Here is a 26,645-nt window from a genome sequence, read left to right as displayed (position 1 = left end):
GGCTTCCAACAAAGTATTAAAATACAGTGGTATGTTAAACATTAAAAGCTTCCCTAAACAGGGCTGCCTTCAGATGTCTTCTAAAAGTCTGGTAGTTGTTGTTCTCTTTGACATCTGGTGGGAGGGCGTTCCACAGGGCGGGCGCCACTACCGAGAAGGCCCTCTGCCTGGTTCCCTGTAACTTGGCCTCTTGCAGTGAGGGAACCGCCAGAAGACCCTTGGTGCTGGACCTCAGTGTCCGGGCTGAACGATGGGGGTGGAGACGCTCCTTCAGGTATACTGGACCGAGGCCGTTTAGGGCTTTAAAGGTCAGCACCAACACTTTGAATTGTGCTCAGAAACATACTGGGAGCCAGTGCAGGTCTTTCAAGACCAGTGTTATGTGGTCTTGGCATATGCTGAAACAGGCATATGGTAAAACGGAACGGGTGTGACTGTGGAATATTAAGGGAGCGGCTTATATTCGGGTATTGTCTTTTTTTCCTCTCCCCCCCCCCCCGAATTTTAAAGGTGCAGCTTATTTTCTGCTGCAGCTTATATTCGGGCCAATACGGTATGTTGTGATATTTTCAGTGAACCAACCTGAGACCTCTGAGTATAGGGCGGTATATAAAATATAATCATCATCACCACCGCCGCCATCATCATCATCTGCTCCCTTTTCTCCCTCTGACCACTCATTGTTGTCGCACCACCAATCCCCTGGCTCTGAGCCTTCTTCCCCAGCCTGTTCCTCCCAGCACTCCTCAGCATCCAGCCAGTCCCAGAAAGTGAATCTGGAAGCCTTAGGGCTTCATCTTGGTGTCACAGGTGGCTGTAGCAAAATACATGCAAATTGCACAGAATCCAGCTTTTTAGGTGTACCTTTAAAGCAGTGGTACGGTAAAGGTAAAGGGACCCCTGACCATTAGGTCTAGTCGTGACCGACTCGGGGGTTGCGGCGCTCATCTCGCTTTACTGGCCGAGGGAGCCGGTGTACAGCTTCTGGGTCATGTGGCCAGCATGACTAAGCCACTTCTGGTGAACCAGAGCAGCGCACGGAAACACCGTTTACCTTCCCGCTGGAGCAGTATCTATTTATCTACTTGCACTTTGATGTGCAACTGTTAGGTTGGCAGGAGCAGGGACTGAGCAACGGGAGCTCACCCCGTTGCGGGGATTCGAACCGCCGACCTTCTGATCGGCAAGTCCTAGGCTCTGTGGTTTAACCCACAGCGCAACCTGTGTCCCTTGCAGTGGTGCTTCGCAGTGGTGCTTTGCAGTAAATCAGGTGGTACAAGTTCAACCACCTGAAAAGCAGGGCCTTGAGAAATTGCGGGCGGAAGAGGGGGAGAAAACCCTGCAAAACTTCTTCAGCCAGAGACCATGGAAACCCTGACAAACCCAGATGTGTCCTGCTGGCACCATGGGCTCCTCAGTCCTGCCTCCCAGTCTATGAAAAGCCTATGGATCTGTGCTATAAATAGCGTTGCTTGTTAGAGATCTGTGCTGCTCCCACACCTGCATTTTCATGTAAATTAATTCTTGAGGAGGAAACTGAAGCTCTCGGAGGAGTTTCCATGGCTACTGGTGCATGGAGGTCCACTTGCACGCACTTAATGATTGCGCCTTCTCGCTGTTTATGGAAATAAAACAAATACCTCTGGAGAGCGTATTCCCAAAATGGGAGAAAAAGGCAGAGTTCGGGGCAGAAGCATAACAGACAGATGAACTGTGAGAATTGCAGTCTGTGATCAGTTGCTCGGCTAGAGTAGCACATTAGTTAAATGTCCGTCCCCCCACTTGGGAGCAGCCAAGAGTTCCCTTGCAGCCACAGTCTCATCCCTTTTGGATAACGCTATGATTAATTGAAATTAAATTGAATTAAATTGAAATACTTTGTTGTCACTTGTACGACTTGTATACAGTGAGATTACACGAGCACCCCCTACTCAGCTCTCTTAATTCCCCTCGTTTACTGACGCACACCCACCAAACCCGAAAGTCAGTTGCCCTCTTGTTATCTTTTCATTCAGCAACCTAATAGCCCATGGACAGAAGCTGTTCTTTACCCTGTTGGTGCGACTAATCATGCTTCCTGAGGCAACGTTCTTCCGCTATTTCATCCAGCAGATTCACGGAACAGCCCATAATATCTTGTGCTGTATTCACCACCCTCTGTAGGCACTTCCTATCAGATGATGTCAAACCAGCGTACCACACCATGATGCAATATGAAAGGACACTTTCTATTGTTGACCGGTAGAAGGAGATCATCAAATGTTGATTGACATCGTTCTTTCGCAATACTCTGAGGAGATGGAGTCTCTGTTGGGCTTTCTTAACCACCTGTGATGTATTGATTTTCCAAATAAGGTCTTCACTGAGATAAACTCGTAATCACTGAGCAATCTGCCTGCACGCAGTGAACCTGCAAGCTTTACCTTTCCTAACCTGGAAAAATGTGAGTAGGGGATTCAAGTGTAGAGTTAAGAGATGCCCAGAACATCTGGCCCAGCTCCCAATGTTCTTTCATAAGTGGTGGTGGACATGTAAAAGGGTAAAAGAGTATTGGGAAATGATCCATGATGAATTGAAAAGCACATTTAAAAGTATCAAAAAAAAAGGTTATTTATGTACGCTACAACTGCGGCCCGGGTTTTGTTACCCCCAAAATGGAAAACGAGCGAGGTCCCAACCAAAGAAGAATGGCAACTTAAGTTGACAGAATATGTGCAGCTTGCAGACTTAACCTATAGAATAAGAGAACAAGAAGAACATACATTTAGAGAAGATTAGAAAAAGTTTATTGAATATATTGAATTGTGTACAACTTAAAACACTGGCGGCATTAAGATAAATTCAACAATGAAAATAAGTTTTGAGGGATGCAGTAATGGAAAACTGATTGGTATAGTTTTTGTAAAATATGCAGGGATTTATGATATGTAAAATGAAGCATGGAAAGAGAAGAAGCGAAGTCATTGATATCTTAAGGATGTAAAATTATTTTAAATTGTTAAGCATAATTTTTTTAAAAATATCATTTTAAAAAAAGAACATTCCACATTCCAGCCTCTGTTGCAGATCTTACTAGTAACCATGACCATAATCATAGTTGTCATATAATATGGCTAAAAAAGACAATGATTGTCCAAAGAGGATCTGAGCTTAGAATAAGCAGAAAAACTACAGAACCAGGTGCTGACAAAAGACCAAAATTTAACAGCTGCCGTTTTTCAGTGGCACAGAAATGGGGTGTGACACAATGGTTTCCTCTTTGTCTGTTGCTGCCCCATTGTAAGATTTCCTTAATGCATCCAATATTATTACTTATCTTGGAGTTCTCATTGTCCGATTCACTCCAATGCGGCACCAAACTGTGGGGAAACGGCCCCCCGCAACGTTTGGAAGTGAAAATAGATATATAAAAATCAGTGCTTTATATGATTCAGCCACATGGTGGAGCAATACACAAAGATTAAAGAATCCATGATAGCTGGCTCTGAAAAGCTGGGATGGTTTGTGTTTTCAGAGACATGGCCACAAGGCTAGGAGTTAATGACTTTCAACACCTCACAGTCATGTTGACACCATGAACTGAAGGATCCCAGTGTTACTCTGAGCCTCGGCCACAAGGAATGTGCAGGAGCAGAAAAATGCTAACGCTGTTCTAGGATGCACCAACGGAAGTCCAGGGTCCTGATCAAGGGAAGTCATAGTCCTGCTCTCTCCTGCCTTGGTCAGACCACACCTGGAGTCCTGTGTCCAGTTCTGGGCACCACCATTTAAGAAGGATGTTGACAAGCTGGAATATGTGCAGAAGAGGGCAACCAAGATGGTCAAGAGTCTGGAAACTAAGCCTTATGAGGAACGCTTGAAGGAGCTGGGTATGTTTAGCCTGGAAAAGAAGAGACTGAGAGGAGATCTGATAGCTATCTTCAAAAATCTTAAGGGCTGTCACATGGAAGAGGGAACAAGCTTGTTTTCTCCTGCTCTGGAGGGTAGGACTCGAAGCCATGGCTTCAAGTTATAAGAAAGGAGATTCCGACGAAACATCCGTAAAAACTTTCTGACAGTGAGGGCTGTTTGGCAGTGGAACAGACTCCCACGAGAGGTGATGGACTCTTCTTCCATGGAGGTTTTTAAGCAGAGCTAGGATGGCCATCTGCCATGGATGCTTTTGCTGAGATTCCTGCATCACAGGGGGTTGGAATAGATGACCCCTGGGTCCCTTCCAACTCAAAGATCCTATTATTCTATGAAATTGATCTGGATTAATGACAGCCATCCACCAGTTTCATATTCAAAACTGTTTCCCACCCCCTTATTGATTACTATATATACATTAAAGTAGACAAAAAACAACTTACAAAAAGGATCAATAAACGTGTCACCTTTATTATATAAACCTTTATCATAATCATGTCAGATTTTCTTTTGTGAATGAAATAAAATGGTTTCAATCAGTTTTTAATAACCAACAATCAAACGAAGAGCTTGGGGTACATTCAGTGCTTTTTTTCTTTAAAAATGTTTAGGGGTACTCTCATTTTGACTCGAGGAAATCACCATTTTGCAGTTCAAATCGAGGAAAATAAAAACAGTAAATAGACAAAAGTACAAAGAACATGCATTACCTCATATTACACAACACCGTTGTCCCATCTTCTGTTTTTACAGAGTCCTCATTAACTTTACACTTCTTTTCTGGCTGTGTTGATGAAAAATAGTTTGTAATTTTCCTACTCATATTAAAATACGGCCCCTCAATGAGGCCAAACTTTCATCGCTAAAACACCACACATCCCCATTCCACACATTAAACGCTCGCTTACGTCTGAGACTCAGGAAACACCGGGAATGGAAATGAGGCTGCAATTGGGGATAGCATTGGAACTGACGATTCACCGTACTAGAGAAGAAACTAAGAAATTCTAAAATCTTTGTTTCTTCTCCTGTTAGATTCCCAAAATGTTTAGGGGTATATGTACCCCTGCATCCCCCCCCCAGAAAAAAGCACTGGGTAAATTTAAACAAGGCTTAGATCAACTCCGCAGATGTTCAGGGTCCAGGAGTTCAGTGCCTGGCACCCAGAAACTCAAGACAAAGGGGAACCTGGCACCCAGAAACTCATGACATTTCACTTCCTTGCAGCCTAAGGAAAGCTGTTTAATGGCAGAACACACTGGGCAGAAACTGAAAGAAACAGGGGGATGAGGAGGTCTAAGGGTGAAGTCCTGCTCCTGTCCATCGTAATACTGGACAGATTACTATAGGGTGTTGAGAGGGTTATTTTTAACTATTAAGTGAGAAACAGCACCCATAGTCTAGCCCAGAAGTGTTGTCCCTTGGTGACTCCGCCATGTTAAAAAGTGTGTGGGTTTGCAAGGTGTTTCTTTTTTCCCCTTGAATTTTTTTAAAAAATATTTTTATTAAGTACAAATTAGAAAACATACATATTTACAACAAAAGAAAATAGAAAAGAAAAAGAAATTACATATAACCAAGGGAAAAAAAATAGAGAATATTTTGTCTCTTTTCATATTTACAGTTATTTATACCTCTATAAAATGCTATTCACAATAATGCAGTGAAATGAAAGATAAGATATCAGGAAATAGAAAAAAGAACAAAGAAAAAATAAAGAAGTAAAAGAAAAAGATCATAGGTGAAATTTTTTTAAAGGAGATAAGTACTCACAATACATAGCCATTTCCCATCTATATTTATATTCAATTGTATAATTTCAATTTGTCCTTATCTACCTTAAATAAAGTGTGTGTTGTTTTTTTAAAAAAGACTTCCACCGTATTTCTTCTCCTGTCCAGAAGTGCACCGTGCTGGATGAAGCCAGCTCTAGTTCTTTTCTAAATAAATTGAATAAAACCACTTAACCCACTGGAAGATATATTTGAAAAATAAATGTTAATGGAAACAATGCCCATTCTTAATCAAGGTAGCTAAAGTGATGATGTCATGTCCTCCATTGTGACACGTCCCTTTGCTGAGTGACTTGGCCGAGAACTTTGGAAGAGCAACTATTTGAATTTAGTGAGAGAAGAGTTAGTTTGACACTTGTGGTTTTCAACATAATGAAGGTTCCTTCATCTCGCTTGTAAGTAGGATCTCTTATTCTTTCCCGTTTCTTTAGCTATCCCTTAAGGTTTACACACATAGGGAACCAGGTCATGGTTAGATTTATTTTTAAAGATTGTCCTCAGGGCCCCTTAGCTGCTTTGAGGGAAATGGCTTGCAGTGCAGGGATAGAGAGTATCGAGGAAATAACTAGAATCCATTTCGTGACCTTCTTCCTTTTCTTCCCTAGATCTTCCTGTCTGCGCAGGATGAGAGAGCTGCTGGCCTCCTGTTGCCGTTCCATCAAAATCCATCCTCTGGACTGTTTGAAGGAGGAATGCGTGATGGAAATGGAAAAAAGATTAAAGTGAGAACAATTTATGTGAGACCGAGAGACCAGGGGATGGATGCCACCAGTGCTTCCACCAGTGGTGAGTGTTGATCTTCATAAATGAAAATATTAAGAATCCTTTTTCTTCTTTTCTCTTCCAGGCAGTGACAGCAGTGAGGCCAGAAGCTCCAGCACAGCTCTCCCCTGCCTTTGCTCAGGTCCCTTCCCCAGAAATCCAGTTAGAAAAATAAATTAATATTTCTCTTGTTATTCCTTGGGAGTGCTTTTGTCCAACAGTTGTGCGCATGGGTGGAAATCCCAGGTCACCTGACTCCCGGAGCAGAGCTTGATGGTTTCCCGTTTCTTTAGCTATTCCTAAATTTAGGGAGAGAATTTAGTGAGAGAGTGAATTTAGTGAGAGTGTGTATGTGGACATAATGAAGGTTCCTTCATCTCGCTTGTAAGTAGGGTCTCTTATTCTTTCCACAGTCTGTTTCTTCTGCTATCCCTTAAGGTTTAGACACATAGGGAACCAGGTCATGGTTAGATTATTTTTTAAAGATTGTCCTCAGGGGCCCCTTAGCTGCTTTGAGGGAAATGGCTTGCAATGCAGGGATAGAGAGTAGCGAGGAAATCCATTTCGTGACCTTCTTCCTTTTCTTCCCTAGATGTTCCAGTCTGCGCAGGATGAGAGAGCTGCTGGCCTCCTGTTGCCGTTCCATCAAAATCCATCCCCTGGACTGTTTGAAGGAGGAATGCGTGATGGAAATGGAAAAAAGATTAAAGTGCGAACAATTTATGTGAGATCGAGAGACCAGGGGACGGATGCCACCAGTGCTTCTACCAATGGTGAGTGTTGATCTTCATAAATGAAAATATTAAGAATCCTTTTTCTTCTTTTCTCTTCCAGGCAGTGACAGCAGTGAGGCCAAAAGCTCCAGTACAGCTGTCCCCCCGCCTTGCCCAGTTCCCCTTCCCCATAAATCCAGTTAGAAAAATTTCTATTGTTATTCTAATAAAGTCTTTGATCCTTGGGGGTGCTTTTGTCCAACAGTTGTGGGCATGGATGGAAATCCCAGGTCACCTGACGCCTGGGGCAGAGAGCTGACTGCTTGATGGTGGTCGCAAGGCTCCCAAATGCGTGGGAGAGCCAACCGATGTTGCCTTCTTGCCTCCATCAGAAACAGGTTTTGTGGAGGCACGCTTCCTAACTGAAGATGCACGTCTTCTGAATCTTTTTAGCCATCTGCACAGCTTGGCTAGGAGCGCCCTTTGCCCTGCCCTTAAGTGTGCCAGGTGGAGAAATGACCCCTTTTTGTTCGGTTGTGCCAGCAGGTGGCATAAATGGTGCTAATATTATTGTTACTATTATCAATGTTATTATTATCTTAATAAGGAAAAGGACTGAAAAAATTAGGCCAGAAGGGAGTCTAGGCCAGAAGTCTTTTCCCTTGGTGACCCCGCCATGTTGAAAAGTGTGTGTATTTGCAAGTTGTTTCCTGTCCTGTCCAAAAATGCACCGTGCTGGATGAAGCTAGCTCTAGATCTTTTCTAAATAAATTGAATAAAACCGCTTAACCCACTGAAAGATACATTTGAAAAATGAATATTAAGGGGTGCCATGCCCATTGTTAAGCAAGGTGGCTAAAGTAACCGTGTCATGTCCTCCATTGTGACACGTCCCCTGCTGAGTGACTTGGCTGAGAACTTTGGACAGAGCATCTGAATTATGGTTTGGGAAAAAATGAAGGAGAGCAACTATTTGAGGGAGGAGTTGGTTTCTGACTTGTTTGGGGACGAAATGAAGATTCCTTCATCTTGCTTGTAAGTACGATCCCTTATTCTTTCCATAGTCTGTTTCTTTAGCTATTCCTTAAGATTTAGACACATAGGGAACCAGGTCATGGTTAGATTTATTTTTAAAGATTGTCCTCAGGGCTCCTTAGATGCTTTGAGGGAAATGGCTTGCAGTGCAGGGATAGAGAGTATCGAGGAAATAACTAGAATCCATTTCGTGACCTTCTTCCTTTTCTTCCCTAGATGTTCCAGTCTGCGCAGGATGAGAGAGCTGCTGGCCTCCTGTTGCCGCTCCATAAAAATCCATCCTCTGGACTAAGATACTGTGATGGTTGATGGAAGGAGGATTAAAGTGAGAACAATTTATGTTAGATTGAGAGACCAGGGGATGGATGCCACCAGTGCTTCCGCCAGGGGTGAGTGTTGATCTTCATAAATGAAAATATTAAGAATCCTTTTTCTTCTTTTCTCTTCCAGGCAGTGACAGCAGTGAGGCCAGAAGCTCCAGTACAGCTGTCCCCCTGCCTTGCCCAGTTTCCCTTCCCCAGAAATCCAGTTAGAAAAATAAATTGATAAATATTTCTATTGTTATTCCTTGGGGGTGCTTTTGTCCAACAGTTGTGGGCATGGGGGGAAATCCCAGGTCACCTGACGCCTGGAGCAGAGAGCTGACCGCTTGATAGTGGTCGCAAAGCTCCTACATATGGTGGGGGAGCCAACCAATGTTGCCTTCTTGCCTCCAACAAAACACGTTTTGTGGTTGCACCCTTCCTAACCAAAGAGTGTGCCCTCTTGACCTTCTTCCTTTTCTTCCTTAGATCTTCCTGTCTGCGCAGGATTTGAGAGCTGCTCACCTCCGGTTGCCGTTCCATCAAAATCCATTCCCTGGACTGTATGAGGGAAGAAAGCGTCATAGTAGATGGAAGGAGAATTAAAGTGAGAACCACCTATGTGAGACCGAAAGACCAGGGGATGGATGCCACCAGTGCTTCTACCAGTGGTGAGTGTTGATCTGTCTCCTGCTGTCGTGCCACTAAGTTTATCCCTTGGACTGTTTGAAGGAGGAAAGCGTAGTGGTAGAAGGAAGGAGGATTAAAGTGAGAACCATCTATGTGAGACCGAGAGACCAGGGGATGGATGCCACCCGTGCTTCTACCAGTGGTGAGTGTTGATCTGTCTCCTGCTGTCGTGCCACTAAGATCCATCCCTTGGACTGTTTGAAGGAGGAAAGCATAGTGGTAGAAGGAAGGAGGATTAAAGTGAGAACCATCTATGTGAGACCGAGAGACCAGGGGATGGATGCCACCAGTGCTTCTACCAGTGGTGAGTGTTGATCTGTCTCCTGCTGCCGTGCCACTAAGATCCATCCCCTGGACTGTCAGGAGGAGGAGACTGTGATGGTGATGGAGAAGGGAAAGGAAAGATAGAGAGTATCAAGGAAGCATCTAGAACCCATTCCCTGATTCTTTTCCCTCTTCTTCCCTAGGTTTCAAAGTCTGAGAAGGCTCCATGGGCTGTTGGTGTCCTGCTGTCGCATGCCGAAGATCCACCCCCTGGTCTGTGAGAAGGATGAATGAGAGGAGGTGAACATCATAAAGAACGAGAAGGTGGAGAATGTGAAAATCCGAAGGATATATGTAAAACCAGGGGACCAGGGGATGGATGCCACAGATACCAACATGGATGGTGAGTGCTGATCTTTGTTCATGAGGAACAGGGAGGCCGGAGAGAATCTGTCTCACTGAAGGGGGGTGGGGAAGAGGCAGCTCCCTTATTCAAGAAGAGTTCAGGAATGGGATGAAGACTTTGGGAAGAACAATTATTTGAAAGTCCATGTGAGAGGAGGACGTTTTTGAGGAAGCGAACATGTTTTCTAGTGCAAGGAAGAGACTTTCTTCATCTAAAGTCTAAGTAGGATTCCCCTTTCTTTCTGCATTCTGCTTCTTATGCTATCCCTCAAGATTTAGAAACAGAGGGAACCAAATTCAGCACAGAGATAGAGAGCATCAAGGAAGTAACTAGAAGCAATTTCCTGACTATTTCTCCTCTTCTTCCCTCGATTCCGTAGTCTGCGCAGGATGAGAGAGCTGCTGGCCTCCTGTTGCCGTTCCATCAAAATCCATCCCCTGGACTGTTTGAAGGAGGAAAGCGTGGTGGTAGATGGAAGAAAGTTTAAAGTGAGAACCATTTATGTAAGACCGAGAGACCAGGGGATGGATGCCACCAGTGCTTCCGTCAGGGGTGAGTGTTGATAAATGAAAATATTAGGAATCTTTTTTCTTCTTTTCTCTTCCAGGCAGTGACAGCAGTGAGGCCAGAAGCTCCAGCACAGCTGTCCCCCCGCCTTGCCCAGTTCCCCTTCCCCATAAATCCAGTTAGAAAAATAAATTAATAAATATTTCTCTTGTTATTCCTTGGGAGTGCTTTTGTCCAACAGTTGTGCGCATGGGTGGAAATCCCAGGTCACCTGACTCCCGGAGCAGAGCTTGATGGTTTCCCGTTTCTTTAGCTATTCCTAAATTTAGTGAGAGAATTTAGTGAGAGAGTGAATTTAGTGAGAGTGTGTATGTGGACATAATGAAGGTTCCTTCATCTCGCTTGTAATTAGGGTCTCTTATTCTTTCCACAGTCTGTTTCTTCTGCTATCCCTTAAGGTTTAGACACATAGGGAACCAGGTCATGGTTAGATTATTTTTTAAAGATTGTCCTCAGGGGCCCCTTAGCTGCTTTGAGGGAAATGGCTTGCAGTGCAGGGATAGAGAGTAGCAAGGAAATAACTAGAATCCATTTCGTGACCTTCTTCCTTTTCTTCCCTAGATGTTCCGGTCTGCGCAGGATGATAGAGCTGCGGGCTCCTGTTGCCGTTCCATCAAAATCCATCCCCTGGACTGTTTGAAGGAGGAATGCGTGATAGAAATGGAAAAAAAGATTAAAGTGCGAACAATTTATGTGAGATCGAGAGACCAGGGGACGGATGCCACCAGTGCTTCCGCCAGGGGTGAGTGTTGATCTTCATAAATGAAAATATTAAGAATCCTTTTTCTTCTTTTCTCTTCCAGGCAGTGACAGCAGTGAGGCCAGAAGCTCCAGTACAGCTGTCCCCCCGCCTTGCCCAGTTCCCCTTCCCCATAAATCCAGTTAGAAAAATTTCTATTGTTATTCTAATAAAGTCTTTGATCCTTGGGGGTGCTTTTGTCCAACAGTTGTGGGCATGGATGGAAATCCCAGGTCACCTGACGCCTGGAGCAGAGAGCTGACCGCTTGATGGTGGTCGCAAGGCTCCCAAATGCATGGGAGAGCCAACCGATGTTGCCTTCTTGCCTCCATCAGAAACAGGTTTTGTGGAGGCACGCTTCCTAACTGAAGATGCACGTCTTCTGAATCTTTTTAGCCATCTGCACAGCTTGGCTAGGAGCGCCCTTTGCCCTGCCCTTACGTGTGCCATGTGGAGAAATGACCCCTTTTTGTTCGGTTGTGCCAGCAGGTGGCATAAATGGTGCTAATATTATTGTTACTATTATCAATGTTATTATTATCTTAATAAGGAAAAGGACTGAAAAAATTAGGCTAGAAGGGAGTCTAGGCCAGAAGTCTTTTCCCTTGGTGACCCCGCCATGTTGAAAAGTGTGTGTATTTGCAAGTTGTTTCCTGTCCTGTCCAAAAATGCACCGTGCTGGATGAAGCTAGCTCTAGATCTTTTCTAAATAAATTGAATAAAACCGCTTAACCCACTGAAAGATACATTTGAAAAATGAATATTAAGGGGTGCCATGCCCATTGTTAAGCAAGGTGGCTAAAGTAACCGTGTCATGTCCTCCATTGTGACACGTCCCCTGCTGAGTGACTTGGCTGAGAACTTTGGACAGAGCATCTGAATTATGGTTTGGGAAAAAATGAAGGAGAGCAACTATTTGAGGGAGGAGTTGGTTTCTGACTTGTTTGGGGACGAAATGAAGATTCCTTCATCTTGCTTGTAAGTACGATCCCTTATTCTTTCCATAGTCTGTTTCTTTAGCTATTCCTTAAGATTTAGACACATAGGGAACCAGGTCATGGTTAGATTTATTTTTAAAGATTGTCCTCAGGGCTCCTTAGATGCTTTGAGGGAAATGGCTTGCAGTGCAGGGATAGAGAGTATCGAGGAAATAACTAGAATCCATTTCGTGACCTTCTTCCTTTTCTTCCCTAGATGTTCCAGTCTGCGCAGGATGAGAGAGCTGCTGGCCTCCTGTTGCCGCTCCATAAAAATCCATCCTCTGGACGAAGATACTGTGATGGTTGATGGAAGGAGGATTAAAGTGAGAACCATCTATGTGAGACCGAGAGACCAGGGGATGGATGCCACCAGTGCTTCTACCAGTGGTGAGTGTTGATCTGTCTCTTGCTGCCGTGCCACTAAGATCCATCCCCTGGACTGTCAGGAGGAGGAGACTGTGATGGTGATGGAGAAGGGAAAGGAAAGATAGAGAGTATCAAGGAAGCATCTAGAACCCATTCCCTGATTCTTTTCCCTCTTCTTCCCTAGGTTTCAAAGTCTGAGAAGGCTCCATGGGCTGTTGGTGTCCTGCTGTCGCATGCCGAAGATCCACCCCCTGGTCTGTGAGAAGGATGAATGAGAGGAGGTGAACATCATAAAGAACGAGAAGGTGGAGAATGTGAAAATCCGAAGGATATATGTAAAACCAGGGGACCAGGGGATGGATGCCACAGATACCAACATGGATGGTGAGTGCTGATCTTTGTTCATGAGGAACAGGGAGGCCGGAGAGAATCTGTCTCACTGAAGGGGGGTGGGGAAGAGGCAGCTCCCTTATTCAAGAAGAGTTCAGGAATGGGATGAAGACTTTGGGAAGAACAATTATTTGAAAGTCCATGTGAGAGGAGGACGTTTTTGAGGAAACAAACATGTTTTCTAGTGCAAGGAAGAGACTTTCTTCATCTAAAGTCTAAGTAGGATTCCCCTTTCTTTCTGCATTCTGCTTCTTATGCTATCCCTCAAGATTTAGAAACATAGGGAACCAAATTCAGCACAGAGATAGAATCAAGGAAGTAACTAGAAGCAATTTCCTGACTATTTCCCCTCTTCTTCCCTCGATTCCGTAGTCTGTGCAGGCTGGGTGAACTGCTGGCCTCCTGGTGCCGTTCCATCAAAATCCATCCCCTGGACTGTTTGAAGGAGGAATGCGTGATGGAAATGGAAAAAAGATTAAAGTGAGAACCATTTATGTGAGACCGAGAGACCAGGGGATGGATGCCACCAGTGCTTCCACCAGGGGTGAGTGTTGATCTTCATAAATGAAAATATTACGAATCCTTTTTCTTCTTTTCTCTTCCAGGCAGTGACAGCAGTGTGGCCAGAAGCTCCAGTACAGCTGTCCTGCTGCCTTGCCCAGTTCCCCTTCCCCAGAAATCCAGTTAGAAAAATAAATTAATAAATATTTCTCTTGTTATTCCTTGGGAGTGCTTTTGTCCAACAGTTGTGCGCATGGGTGGAAATCCCAGGTCACCTGACTCCCGGAGCAGAGCTTGATGGTTTCCCGTTTCTTTAGCTATTCCTAAATTTAGGGAGAGAATTTAGTGAGAGAGTGAATTTAGTGAGAGTGTGTATGTGGACATAATGAAGGTTCCTTCATCTCGCTTGTAAGTAGGGTCTCTTATTCTTTCCACAGTCTGTTTCTTCTGCTATCCCTTAAGGTTTAGACACATAGGGAACCAGGTCATGGTTAGATTATTTTTTAAAGATTGTCCTCAGGGGCCCCTTAGCTGCTTTGAGGGAAATGGCTTGCAGTGCAGGGATAGAGAGTAGCAAGGAAATAACGAGAATCCATTTCGTGACCTTCTTCCTTTTCTTCCCTAGATGTTCCAGTCTGCGCAGGATGAGAGAGCTGCTGGCCTCCTGTTGCCGCTCCATCAAAATCCATCCCCTGGACTGTTTGAAGGAGGAAAGCGTGGTGGTAGATGGAAGAAAGTTTAAAGTGCGAACAATTTATGTGAGACCGAGAGACCAGGGGATGGATGCCACCAGTGCTTCTACCAGTGGTGAGTGTTGATCTTCATAAATGAAAATATTAGGAATCTTTTTTCTTTTTTTCTCTTCCAGGCAGTGACAGCAGTGAGGCCAGAAGCTCCAGTACAGCTGTCCCGCTGCCTTGTCCAGTTCCCCTTCCCCAGAAATCCAGTTAGAAAAATAAATTAATAATTATTTCTATCGTTATTCTAATAAAGTCTTTGATCATGTTTTTATTCTTGGGGGTGCTTTTGTCCAACAATTCAAGATTGTCCAACAATTCAACGTTCAAGAAGACTTCAGGGACATCCCTTTTGAAGAAGAGAGAGAACAATTGCTCTTTAATTCTGTCCTTTTCCATTATGGTGTAGTGCTCACTTCAGTCTCTCAGGTTTGCAGGTCTGCCCAAGAGTTCAAAGGGTTGGCAACGCAACTTAGACTGCTGGACTAGGACTGGGGGACCCGGGTTCAAATCCCGCCTCACCCATGGAACGTAATGGGTGGCCTTGGGTACTCACTGCCTCTTGATCTACCTCACAGAGCTGTTGTGGGGATGGGATGAGGAAGGGAGGCAGGGAGAATAGTGTTAGCCACCTGGAGATCATTGCAGGAAAGATGGGCTATCAACGTAATAATAAATGGGAAAATTAAAAATCTTTTCTTTTCTCACAACAGTGAGGCCAGCAGCTCTAGCACAGATCTCCCTCTCCCACCAAGACCCAGTTCCCCCTTCCCTACAAACCCAAATAGAGAAATAAATAAATAAATATTATTCTAATAAAGTTTCCTTATGAACATGCTAGTCTGTGATCATCCTTTGTCCTATGGGGTGTTTTTTTCCTACATTTGTGAGCATGGGTGGAAATCCCGAGTCTCGCTGCAGGAGTCGACAGTTTGGCTCCTTCCCTTGTTGCTCCTAGATGGAACTGCGCATGTGCGAAGACAAGACAGAGATTTCCAAGCTGGATCAATAAACGTGTCACCCGTTGTCTGAAAACCTTTATCCTAATCACATGCCAGATTGTCTTTTGTGAACGAAATAAAATTCTTTCAAAGAGTGTTTTAATGTTGGCATTTGTCTGTCTCGAGAAGCAATGGAGTGCGCCTCCGGGGGTGAGGTCAAAAGTCAAGCAATAGTGTTAGCAGTCCCAAAGTGACCTCTGCAGGGAGCAAGGCTGGGCAGTGTGTCTGGAAGTCCTGGGCTTCCCAGATGACAAGACTCCCTCTCTTGGCCTTGCAGATGTGGCTCCAAAGAAAGCAGAGTTAGGCACCAGCTGGGCTGCAGGAGTTGACAGAAGGGGTTGTAAACGGCGCCATCCAACCCCCTGAGGGACTCCACTCCAGGTTTGTGTAGGGTTTACTCCTTAGCCTTTTCAGCTCCTGAAGGCAAATTAGGATCAGAATTTTCCTTCTCCTCAATGGGCTATCTTTATAGGTGGAAGAGCCCCATCTGCCCCAATTCCCCTTCACAGCACATGCAGAAACCACCTTCTTGACCACTGGACTCATTCTTGGTCTCGTCTGCTCAATCTTCCAGAGCCAGTCTTTGCACACAGGAAGAGTTCCAAACTCACTGAGCATTTGGCTGCCCTCACCTGGTTTAGGTGGCCAGTCAAAGCCGTTCCCAGGATTCAGCCTCTGTCGCATGCTGACTGTTTCTAGGAGCAAGAGAACAGACTTTTTATAAAAGAATGGAAATGGTTTATTGAATAATTGCAGACAAATTGTAAACAGATAAGAACCCTGGCGGGATTATTGTAATAATAACCCGCTCCCTGTTCACCCAAAAAATAACATAAATATTAAGGATTAGAATATTAATAAAGGTTAGTAAATGAAAGAAGTTAATATTATTAGAAATATGAATTTGGAGAACTGCTAAATAGGTGATATAATGAAATTCAGTTAGAGGGGATTCAAGGAAGTCAGGAAGTTAAAATTTATTTTTATGTGTTTTTCTTTGTTTTTTGTGTGTGGTAATGTTTTTCTTTTTTCTTGTTTTTCTTTATTTTTTATGTGATAAGTGTGAATTTTTTTTTTTTGATAAAATGTAGTTGTTTTGCTGCTGCTTTTTTCTGTTCTCAGGCATCCAAGTTAGGCTCCTGTTCCTGCTCCTCTAGTATACGACAGCAACTCCCCCAACTAGGAATCTCTGCTTGGCCTTTCATTGGCCATAAGCAATATCCCATCGAGCCATGTGGCAACACTCCCTGGAGAGAAATGCCCCATCTCGCCCATCTTTGGGGTTTGACTTTGGCTTTGGTCTTGCCTTCAAGGGGTATAGCCTCTGTGCATGTACAGAGTTCCTGATTCAGCAGTTCAAAGGAAGAAAGCCAGGACTGGCTTTCCTCAGCAGGGACACAAAGTAGAGAAAGGTGTACGTTTAAGAAATCAAATTCCCCAAGGGCTGAAACTCTAATTGTTCAGCCAATTAAAAAACCCATAATTTCCCAGTAGAGGACTGGCTTTCCTCAGCAGGGACACAAAGTAGAGAAAGGTGTACGTTTAAGAAATCAAATTCCCCAAGGGCTGAAACTCTAATTGTTCAGCCAATTAAAAAACCCATAATTTCCCAGTAGAGTGCTTGGTATCTGGTGGGCAGGGCTTGTGTGCTTTGATCTGGATGGGCCATGATCCCTTGGGTGTCCTGAGGCCGTTGTGCAGCAGCCGTAAGTATTGGGGCTCTGGGGGTGAGACATTGGCCCCAGAAGGCAAATAGTAACGGAGGTTCCCTTTTCTCTCCCTTGGAGACCCTGAACAAGGAGCTGGCCAGCTTGTGATTGTCCGTTCAGAGTCTAGTGCAACCAGATGTGTTCTCTGGCCAGCCAAGAGTGGGGAGAGAGGTAGGAAAAAGGGGGGCCAGCACTTGTGCTAAAATGAGCTTTCGTACACGGTCAACCTGCCCCACACTCACATTCCAAAATATCTGCATGCTCACCTATCCAAGAGGTGGTTGGTGTTGGGCTGGGGGGGTCCCAGAAGGCAGAATAAGTTGAGAAGCAAAGCCCAAGAAGTTTGAGGCATCCTCTTTGCATCCGCCCAAACCCAATCTAAACAGCTTTGCTCCAGAACCAGCCCCTCCCTTCAGTTCTGTTCAGTTAAGAATGTCAGTTAAGAGGGACCAACTGTATTTTCTTGTTTCTTGCCTGAATGGGCATGCACACTGGTATCTGTTTACCTGTAAGCACACCCCTTTAGTTTATCTATTTTTTACATATTAGTAATAATAATAATAATACCTTTATTGTCAATGTACAACCAGTGTACAATGAAATTAACTGAGTCTCCTCCCGCACAAACAACCTCATTGCACTCTGTGTACTTGTCGCACAACACACCAATCCCGAAAGTCAGTTGCACTATATTATTTTCCATTCAGCAGCATAACAGCCTATAGATAGAAACTGTTTTTTAGCCTGTTGGTACGACTGATTACGAGAGGGACGCGGGTGGCGCTGTGGGTAAAAGCCTCAGTGCCTAGGACTTGCCGATCGAAAGGTTGGCGGTTCGAATCCCCGCAGCGGGGTGCGCTCCCGTCTTTCGGTCCCAGCGCCTGCCAACCTAGCAGTTCGAAAGCACCCCCGGGTGCAAGTAGATAAATAGGGACCGCTTACTGGCGGGAAGGTAAACGGTGTTTCCGTGTGCTGCGCTGGCTCGCCAGATGCAGCTTTGTCACGCTGGCCACGTGACCCGGACGTGTCTCCAGACAGCGCTGACCCCCGGCCTCTTAAGTGAGATGGGCGCACAACCCTAGAGTCGGACACGACTGGCCCGTATGGGCAGGGGTACCTTTACCTTTACCTTTACGACTGATTATACTTCTATATCTCCTGCCCGAGGGTAGAAGATTAAAGAGGTGCTGGCCGGGGTGTGAATCGTCCCTGAGAATTTTTCTCGTTCTCCTTTTTAAAAAAGTAAAAATAAAATCCCTGACAGCGGTTGGATTAGGTGAGCTGTGGGGAGTCCCTTCCACTTACACGTAATATTTTCATAAGATTTATCTACAGCACCATTCTCATGATGGTATCTGTTCCAACATTTAAACATTTATTTCAGTTTTCATCATATATTCTGATATTATAGCTGTCCCACTACCTTCCTGGAACTGCCTCAGACATGTAGTTTAACCATGTAAGTAAGATATATCCTAAATCATTTTAAACTTAACATCTTCCCACTTCACAGGTCTTTCTATTCTTTCTCCTTTTACAAAAAAGTTACAGATCTGCACTGTGTATTGTGCAAACTACTCCGCCTTCCTGACAGTGAGTCTAAAATTATATCCATGCGAAATTTATCTTCGAGGGGTTGCAAGCATTTTGTGGCCTATTTTACACGTTCTTCAGGCAGGAACAAAACAAATGACCTGAGGGCTAGAGACATCCTGGGGATTTTGTTGAAGATAGTGACATTCATTATTTAAATGAAGGAAAGATTAATATTTACGAGGGACAGATATATTCCGAAATTTAATTACTCGTTCCGTGGCCACACCTGATTTCATCAAGGCTTCCCCATTCTAGCTGATGGTGCTTCAACAAATTTCCACTTGTGACACATGGGAATTCAAATCTGCATAACAGACAACATTTTAATGTGCATTGGTGATTTTAAATGGTGATTTTGAGGTTGCTTTCTTTTCCCATGATGGTCGTTAGTCTCCCTGGGCTCTTAGGAGAAGAAGGGCAGGATACGAGAAAAACAACTTAAATTAATTCATTAAAACAAATCTCATCCAAAGCACTAGCTGCACTGACATTTCTGAGTCAAATCCTACAGTAATTATAGTGATATACATAACATCCAACACACCAAAACCCTCCTGCAATCATCCCTCGACTGGTTTTTCCTAAGAGCAACCCCTCTGGGCTCCAGTGCTTTCATACTGCTTGGCATTTCGTAGTAGGAAAGGAATTATAGGACAGTAAGTCACATTTTCCTAACTTTCTAGCTAGGGAGATAGCAGGGAATGCGGCGGCCAAGGCTGAGGTGGAAGGAAAACTAGGTAGGTAAAAGTAAAAGGTAAAGGACCACTGGTTACGTCCAGTCAAAGGTGACTATGAGGTTGTGGCGCTCATCTCGCTTTCAGGCCAAAGGAGACGGCGTTTGTCCACAGACAGCTTTCTGGGTCATGTGACCAGCAGCACTAAACTGCTTCTGGGGCAACAGGACACTGTGATGGAATCCAGAGCGCACGGAAACGCCGTTTACCTTCCCGCCGCAGCAGTACCTAATTTTCTACTTGCACTGGCGTGCTTTCGAACTGCTGGGTTTACAGGAACTGAGACAGAGCAACAGAGAACCCGGTCACGGGGATTCGAACCGCCGACCTTCTGATCAGCAAGCCCAAGAGGCTCCGTGGTTTAGACCACAGCACCACCCACGTCCTTCCTATACTATCCAGACACCATGGAGACATTGGGTGTCCTGCCCAGTGGTTCCAGTTCCAGCACATGGTTCCACATCCAGCACAAGCTGGTGCCTGGCCATGAATCTCCTCTCCCCATTTTTAATCCGATTTCCACAGTGGTTGTGGCTCAAGGGCTTTTGGTCACTTTTGGTTGCCTTGTTCCTTCACTGCTTGAGCACACAAGATTTTTACAGTGTGCAGTCAGGCTTCCCTTGCGTCTCTTCCAAGGGAGATTCTCCTATTCTTATACCCAAGGTTAGGGTTCCATAGGAACCCAGGGGAAGAACAGACTGGGATTGTGGTCAGCTATTGGGCTGAATGATAGGGACGCGGGCAGAAATGACGAGCAGAATCCGAAACCAGGGAAGAGAAGCGGCGGAAGAAGAATGGAAAAAGTTCAAGGACTATTTAAAGAAATATTACAAAATTAATGACAGTTAGAATGATGTTGGATTAAAATAAATGGTTACTATTAGTAATGGTTAAGACAAAGAGAATAAGGATGATTAGCTTAAATTTATAGTAAAATAAGGGAAGATTCGCTGAAAAATTATTAGAATTTGGAATACAGAAACGGGAGGCAAGAGGAAGTCGAGGAAGAAAGGTTTAAGAAATTAGGATATGAAATGGTACCTGTTTTTTGTTCTGTTATTGTTTGTTGTTTGTTTATGTATGTTTTGTTTGTATTAATATAAAAATTGTTTAATAAAAATATTATAAAAAAAAAAAGAATGATAGGGACGCGGGTGGCGCTGTGGGTTAAACCACAGAGCCTAGGGCTTGCCGATCAACAGGTTGGCGGTTCAAACCCCCACAACGGGGTGAGCTCCCGTTGCTCGGTCCCTGCTCCTGCCAACCTAGCAGTTCGAAAGCATGTCAGACTGCAAGTAGATAAATAGGTACCGCTCCCGTGGGAAGGTAAACGGGGTTTCTGTGTGCTGCTCTGGTTCACCAGAAGCGGCTTAGTCATGCTGGCCACATGACCCGGAAGATGTCTGCGGACAAACGCCGGCTCCCTCGGCCTATAGAACGAGATGAGCGCGCAACCCCAGAGTCGGTCACGACTGGACCTAATGGTCAGGGGTCCCTTTACCTTTATCTATTGGGCTGAATGACCAACTACCTCAGATGGTGCCATTTTGACAGGCGAGAAACTATTTGAACCTCTCCGAAACATCTCATCCTGCCACAGAGCACAGGCAAGATACTAAAGGAGGCCTTCTATAACAATGGCTGTTGCACCCTTCTTTCCCACCCCCAGCCTTCAAGGCAGGTGCAGTGTGCATTTCTGGTCCTGTCTCTTTTTACATCGCAGAGTCCAGCAATCTTGCCCATTCCCCGCTCTCACGAGGTTAGTTTTCCTATCGCTTGACATACGAGCTTCTCCAGGAAAGATCCCAAGTTAAGATGCTCGTATGCAAAGCGAAAGGACAACAGCCACCATACAAGGAATACATTAATTTTAGTCCAAGAGCTCCACTGGAGAAGAAGAAGTTAGGCCTCAAACACCACCGAAAGGTGCAAAAACACAGGACTGGAATATTTCCGCTTCTCCAAAACTCTCAGGGGAGCATTTGCAAGCGTTTGGCACGATTTTTGATTGAATTGCCCAAAGTCAGATTTTTGATGATTTTTTTCAAAAAAATCTTTTTCTGCCAGTTAAGTTGTCGAGGTCTAGTTTCTTTTCCTGTGATAAAAAGCCTTCTGTTTCGACTGCCAAAACTCTCAGGGGAGCATTTGCAACTGTTTGCCACCATTTTTGAGTGAATTCGAGAACGTCAGATTTTTTATGAAATTGTGACCCCGGGACTTAGGGATTTTTTCAAAAAAATCTTTTTCTGCTGGTTAAGTTGTCGAGGGCTGATTTCTTTTCCTGTGATAAAAAGCCTTCTATGAAATTGTGACCCCGGGACTTAGGGATTTTTTCAAAAAAATCTTTTTCTGCTGGTTAAGTTGTCGAGGGCTGATTTCTTTTCCTGTGATAAAAAGCCTTCCGTTTCGACCGACAAACCTCTCAGGAGAGAATTTGCAACCGTTTGGCACCATTTTTGATTGAATTTCCCAAAGGCAGATTTTTGATGAAATTGTGACCCCGGGGCTTAGGGATTTTTTTTAAAAAAATCTTTTTCTGCCGGTTAAGTTGTTGACGGCTGATTTCTTGTCCTGTGGTAAAAGGCCTTCTGTTTCGACCGCCAAAACTCTAAGGGGAACATTTGCAACCGTTTGGCACCATTTTTTAGTGAATTGCCCAAAGGCAGATTTTTTATGAAATTGTGACCCTGGGGATTAGGGATTTTTCAAAAAAATCTTTTTCTGCCGGTTAAGTTGTTGAGGGCTGATTTCTTGTCCTGTGATAAAAAGGCTCCTGTTTCGACAGCGAAAACTCTCAGGGGAGCATTTGCAACCGTTTGTCAGCAGTTTTGAGTGAATTGTCGAAAGTCAGATTTTTTATGAAATTGTGACCCCGGGGCTTAGGGATTTTTTCAAAAACATCTTTTTCTGCCGGTTAAGTTGTCGAGGGCTGATAACTTGTCTTGTAATAAAAAGCCTTCCGCTTCGACCGCCAGAACTCTCAGGGGAGCATTTGGAACCGTTTGGCACCATTTTTGAGTGAATTGCCGAAAGTCAGATTTTTGATGAAATTGTGACCCCGGGGGTTAGGGATTCTTTCCAAAACATATTTTTCTGCCGGTTAAGTTGTCGAGGTCTAGTTTCTTTTCCTGTGATAAAAAGCCTTCTGTTTCGACTGCCAAAACTTTCAGGAGAGCATTTGCAACCGTTTGGCACCGTTTTTGAGTGAATTGTCGAAAGTCAGATATTATATGAAATTATGACCCCGGGGCTTAGGGATTTTTTCAAAAAAATCTGTTTCTGCCGGTTAAGTTGTCGGGGGCTGATTTCTTGTCCTGTGATACAAGGCCTTCGGATTTGACCGCCAAACCTCTCACTCAGGGGAGCTTCTGCAACCGTTGGGCACCATTTTTGAGTGAATTGCCCAAAGTCAGAATTTTGATGAAATTGTGACCCCGGGGCTTAGGGATTTTTTCAAAAAAAACTTTTTCTGCCGGTTAAGTTGTCGAGGGCTGATTTCTTGTCCTGTGGTAAAAGGCCTTCTGTTTCGACGGCCAAAACTCTCAGGGGAGTATTTGCAACCGTTTGGCACCATTTTTGAGTGAATTGCCCAAAGGCAGATTTTTTATGAAATTGTGACCCCGGGGCTTAGGGATTTTTTCAAAAAAATCTTTTTCTGCCGGTTAAGTTGTCGAGGGCTGATTTCTTGTCCTGTGATAAAAACCCTTCTGTTTCGACCGCCAAAACTCTCAGGGGAACATTTGCCACCGTTTGGCACCATTTTTTAGTGAATTGCCCAAAGGCAGATTTTTTATGAAATTGTGACCCTGGGGCTTAGGGATTTTTTCAAAAAAATCTTTTTCTGCCGGTTAAGTTGTCGAGGGCTGATTTCTTGTCCTGTGATAAAAAGGCTCCTGTTTCGACAGCGAAAACTCTCAGGGGAGCATTTGCAACCGTTTGTCAGCAGTTTTGAGTGAATTGCCGAAAGTCAGATTTTTTATGAAATTGTGACCCCGGGGCTTAGGGATTTTTTCAAAAACATCTTTTTCTGCCGGTTAAGTTGTCGAGGGCTGATAACTTGTCTTGTAATAAAAAGCCTTCCGCTTCGACCGCCAGAACTCTCAGGGGAGCATTTGGAACCGTTTGGCACCATTTTTGAGTGAATTGCCGAAAGTCAGATTTTTGATGAAATTGTGACCCCGGGGGTTAGGGATTTTTTCAAAAACATATTTTTCTGCCGGTTAAGTTGTCGAGGTCTAGTTTCTTTTCCTGTGATAAAAAGCCTTCTGTTTCGACTGCCAAAACTTTCAGGAGAGCATTTGCAACCGTTTGGCACCGTTTTTGAGTGAATTGTCGAAAGTCAGATATTATATGAAATTATGACCCCGGGGCTTAGGGATTTTTTCAAAAAAATCTGTTTCTGCCGGTTAAGTTGTCGGGGGCTGATTTCTTGTCCTGTGATACAAGGCCTTCGGATTTGACCGCCAAACCTCTCACTCAGGGGAGCTTCTGCAACCGTTGGGCACCATTTTTGAGTGAATTGCCCAAAGTCAGAATTTTGATGAAATTGTGACCCCGGGGCTTAGGGATTTTTTCAAAAAAAACTTTTTCAGCCGGTTAAGTTGTCGAGGGCTGATTTCTTGTCCTGTGGTAAAAGGCCTTCTGTTTCGACGGCCAAAACTCTCAGGGGAGTATTTGCAACCGTTTGGCACCATTTTTGAGTGAATTGCCCAAAGGCAGATTTTTTATGAAATTGTGACCCCGGGGCTTAGGGATTTTTTCAAAAAAATCTTTATCTGCCGGTTAAGTTGTCGAGGGCTGATTTCTTGTCCTGTGATAAAAACCCTTCTGTTTCGACCGCCAAAACTCTCAGGGGAACATTTGCCACCGTTTGGCACCATTTTTTAGTGAATTGCCCAAAGGCAGATTTTTTATGAAATTGTGACCCTGGGGTTTAGGGATTTTTTCAAAAAAATCTTTTTCTGCCGGTTAAGTTGTCGAGGGCTGATTTCTTGTCCTGTGATAAAAAGGCTCCTGTTTCGACAGCGAAAACTCTCAGGGGAGCATTTGCAACCGTTTGTCAGCAGTTTTGAGTGAATTGCCGAAAGTCAGATTTTTGATGAAATTGTGACCCCGGGGCTTAGGGATTTTTTCAAAAAAATCTTTTTCTGCCAGTTAAGTTGTCGAGGGCTGATAACTTGTCTTGTAATAAAAAGCCTTCCGCTTCGACCGCCAGAACTCTCAGGGGAGCATTTGCAACCGTTTGGCACCATTTTTGAGTGAATTGCCAAAAGTCAGATTTTTGATGAAATTGTGACCCCGGAGGTTAGGGATTTTTTCAAAAACATCTTTTTCTGCCGGTTAAGTTGTCGAGGTCTAGTTTCTTTTCCTGTGATAAAAAGCCTTCTGTTTCGAATGCCAAAACTCTCAGGAGAGCATTTGCAACCGTTTGGCACCGTTTTTGAGTGAATTGCCGAAAGTCAGATTTTTTATGAAATTGTGACCCCGGGGCTTAGGGATTTTTTCAAAAAAAACTTTTTCTGCCGGTTAAGTTGTCGAGGGCTGATTTCCTGTCCTGTGGTAAAAGGCCTTCTGTTTCGACCGCCAAAACTCTCAGGGGAACATTTGCAACCGTTTGGCACCATTTTTGAGAGAATTGCCGAAAGTCAGATTTTTGATGAAATTGTGACCCCGGGGGTTAGGAATTTTTTCAAACAAATCTTTTTCTGCCGGTTTAGTTGTCGAAGGCTGATTTCTTGTTCTGTGATAAAAAGCCTTCCGCTTCGACTGCCAAAACTCTCAGGGGAACATTTGCAACCGTTTGGCACCATTTTTGAGTGAAATGCTGAAAGACACATTTTTGATGAAATTGTGACCCCGGGGCTTAGGGATTTTTTTCAAAAAAATCTTTTTCTGCCGGTTAAGTTGTCGAGGGCTGATTTCCTGTCCTGTGGTAAAAGGCCTTCTGTTTCGACCGCCAAAACTCTCAGGGGAGCATTTGGAACCGTTTGGCACCATTTTTGAGAGAATTGCCGAAAGTCAGATTTTTGATGAAATTGTGACCCCGGGGGTTAGGGATTTTTTCAAAAAAATCTTTTTCTGCCGGTTAAGTCGTCGAGGGCTAGTTTCTTTTCCTGTGATAAAAAGCCTTCTGTTTCGACTGCCAAAACTCTCAGGGGAACATTTGCAACCGTTTGGCACCATTTTTGAGTGAATTCGAGAATGTCAGATTTTCTATGAAATGGTGACGCCGGGGCTTAGGGATTTTTTTAAAAAAATCTTTTTCTGCCGGTTAAGTAGTTGAGGGCTGATTTCTTGTCCTGTGGTAAAAGGCCTTCTGTTTCGACGACCAAAACTCTCAGGGGAGTATTTGCAACCGTTTGGCACCATTTTTGAGTGAATTGCCCAAAGGCAGATTTTTTATGAAATTGTGACCCCGGGGCTTAGGGATTTTTTCAAAAAAATCTTTTTCTGCCGGTTAAGTTGTCGAGGGCTGGTTTCTTTTCCTGTGATAAAAACCCTTCTGTTTCGACCGCCAAAACTCTCAGGGGAGCATTTGCAACCGTTTGGCACTAGTTTTGGGAGAATTGCCGAAAGTCAGGTTTTTGATGAAATTGTGACCCCGGGGGTCAGGGATTTTTTCAAAAAAATCTTTTTCTGCCGGTTAAGTTGTCGAGGGCTGATTTCTTGTCCTGTGGTAAAAGGCCTTCTGTTTCGACCGCCAAAACTCTCAGGGGAACATTTGCAACCGTTTGGCACCATTTTTTAGTGAATTGCCCAAAGGCAGATTTTTTATGAAATTGTGACCCTGGGGCTTAGGGATTTTTTCAAAAAAATCTTTTTCTGCCGGTTAAGTTGTTGAGGGCTGATTTCTTGTCCTGTGATAAAAAGGCTCCTGTTTCGACAGCGAAAACTCTCAGGGGAGCATTTGCAACTGTTTGCCACCATTTTTGAGTGAATTCGAGAACGTCAGATTTTTTATGAAATTGTGACCCCGGGACTTAGGGATTTTTTCAAAAAAATCTTTTTCTGCTGGTTAAGTTGTCGAGGGCTGATTTCTTTTCCTGTGATAAAAAGCCTTCCGTTTCGACCGACAAACCTCTCAGGAGAGAATTTGCAACCGTTTAGCACCATTTTTGATTGACTTGCCCAAAGTCAGATTTTTGATGAAATTCTGACCCCGGGGCTTAGGGAGTTTTTTCAAAAAAATCTTTTTCTGCCGGTTAAGTTGTCGAGGGCTGATTTCCTGTCCTGTGATAAAAAGCCTTCTGATTCGACCTCCAAACCTCTCAGGGGAGCATTTGCAACCGTTTGGCACCATTTTTGATTGAATTGCCAAAAGTTACATTTTTTCTGAAATTGTGACCCCGGGGCTTAGGGATTTTTTTTAAAAAAATCTTTTTCTGCCGGTTAAGTTGTCGAGGGCTGATTTCTTGGCCTGTGATAAAAGGCCTTCTGTTTCGACCGCCAAA

The 26,645-nt window shown here is 44.1% G+C and overlaps 1 long non-coding RNA gene across 1 annotated transcript; it reads right to left on the bottom strand.

The window, feature by feature from the left end:
• Positions 1-4,360: 4,360 nt before the first annotated feature.
• Positions 4,361-5,207, bottom strand: LOC128415298 (uncharacterized). Its single transcript, XR_008330911.1, has 2 exons — positions 5,098-5,207; positions 4,361-5,065 (listed from the first exon to the last, which is right to left on the bottom strand). It is a non-coding gene; the product is annotated as an uncharacterized LOC128415298 (long non-coding RNA).
• Between the last annotated feature and the right edge of the window lie 21,438 nt (positions 5,208-26,645).

Source organism: Podarcis raffonei, chromosome 6 (assembly GCF_027172205.1).
Source record: "Podarcis raffonei isolate rPodRaf1 chromosome 6, rPodRaf1.pri, whole genome shotgun sequence".
NCBI lineage: Eukaryota > Metazoa > Chordata > Lepidosauria > Squamata > Lacertidae > Podarcis > Podarcis raffonei.
This window is presented reverse-complemented; position numbering and strand designations above follow the sequence as displayed.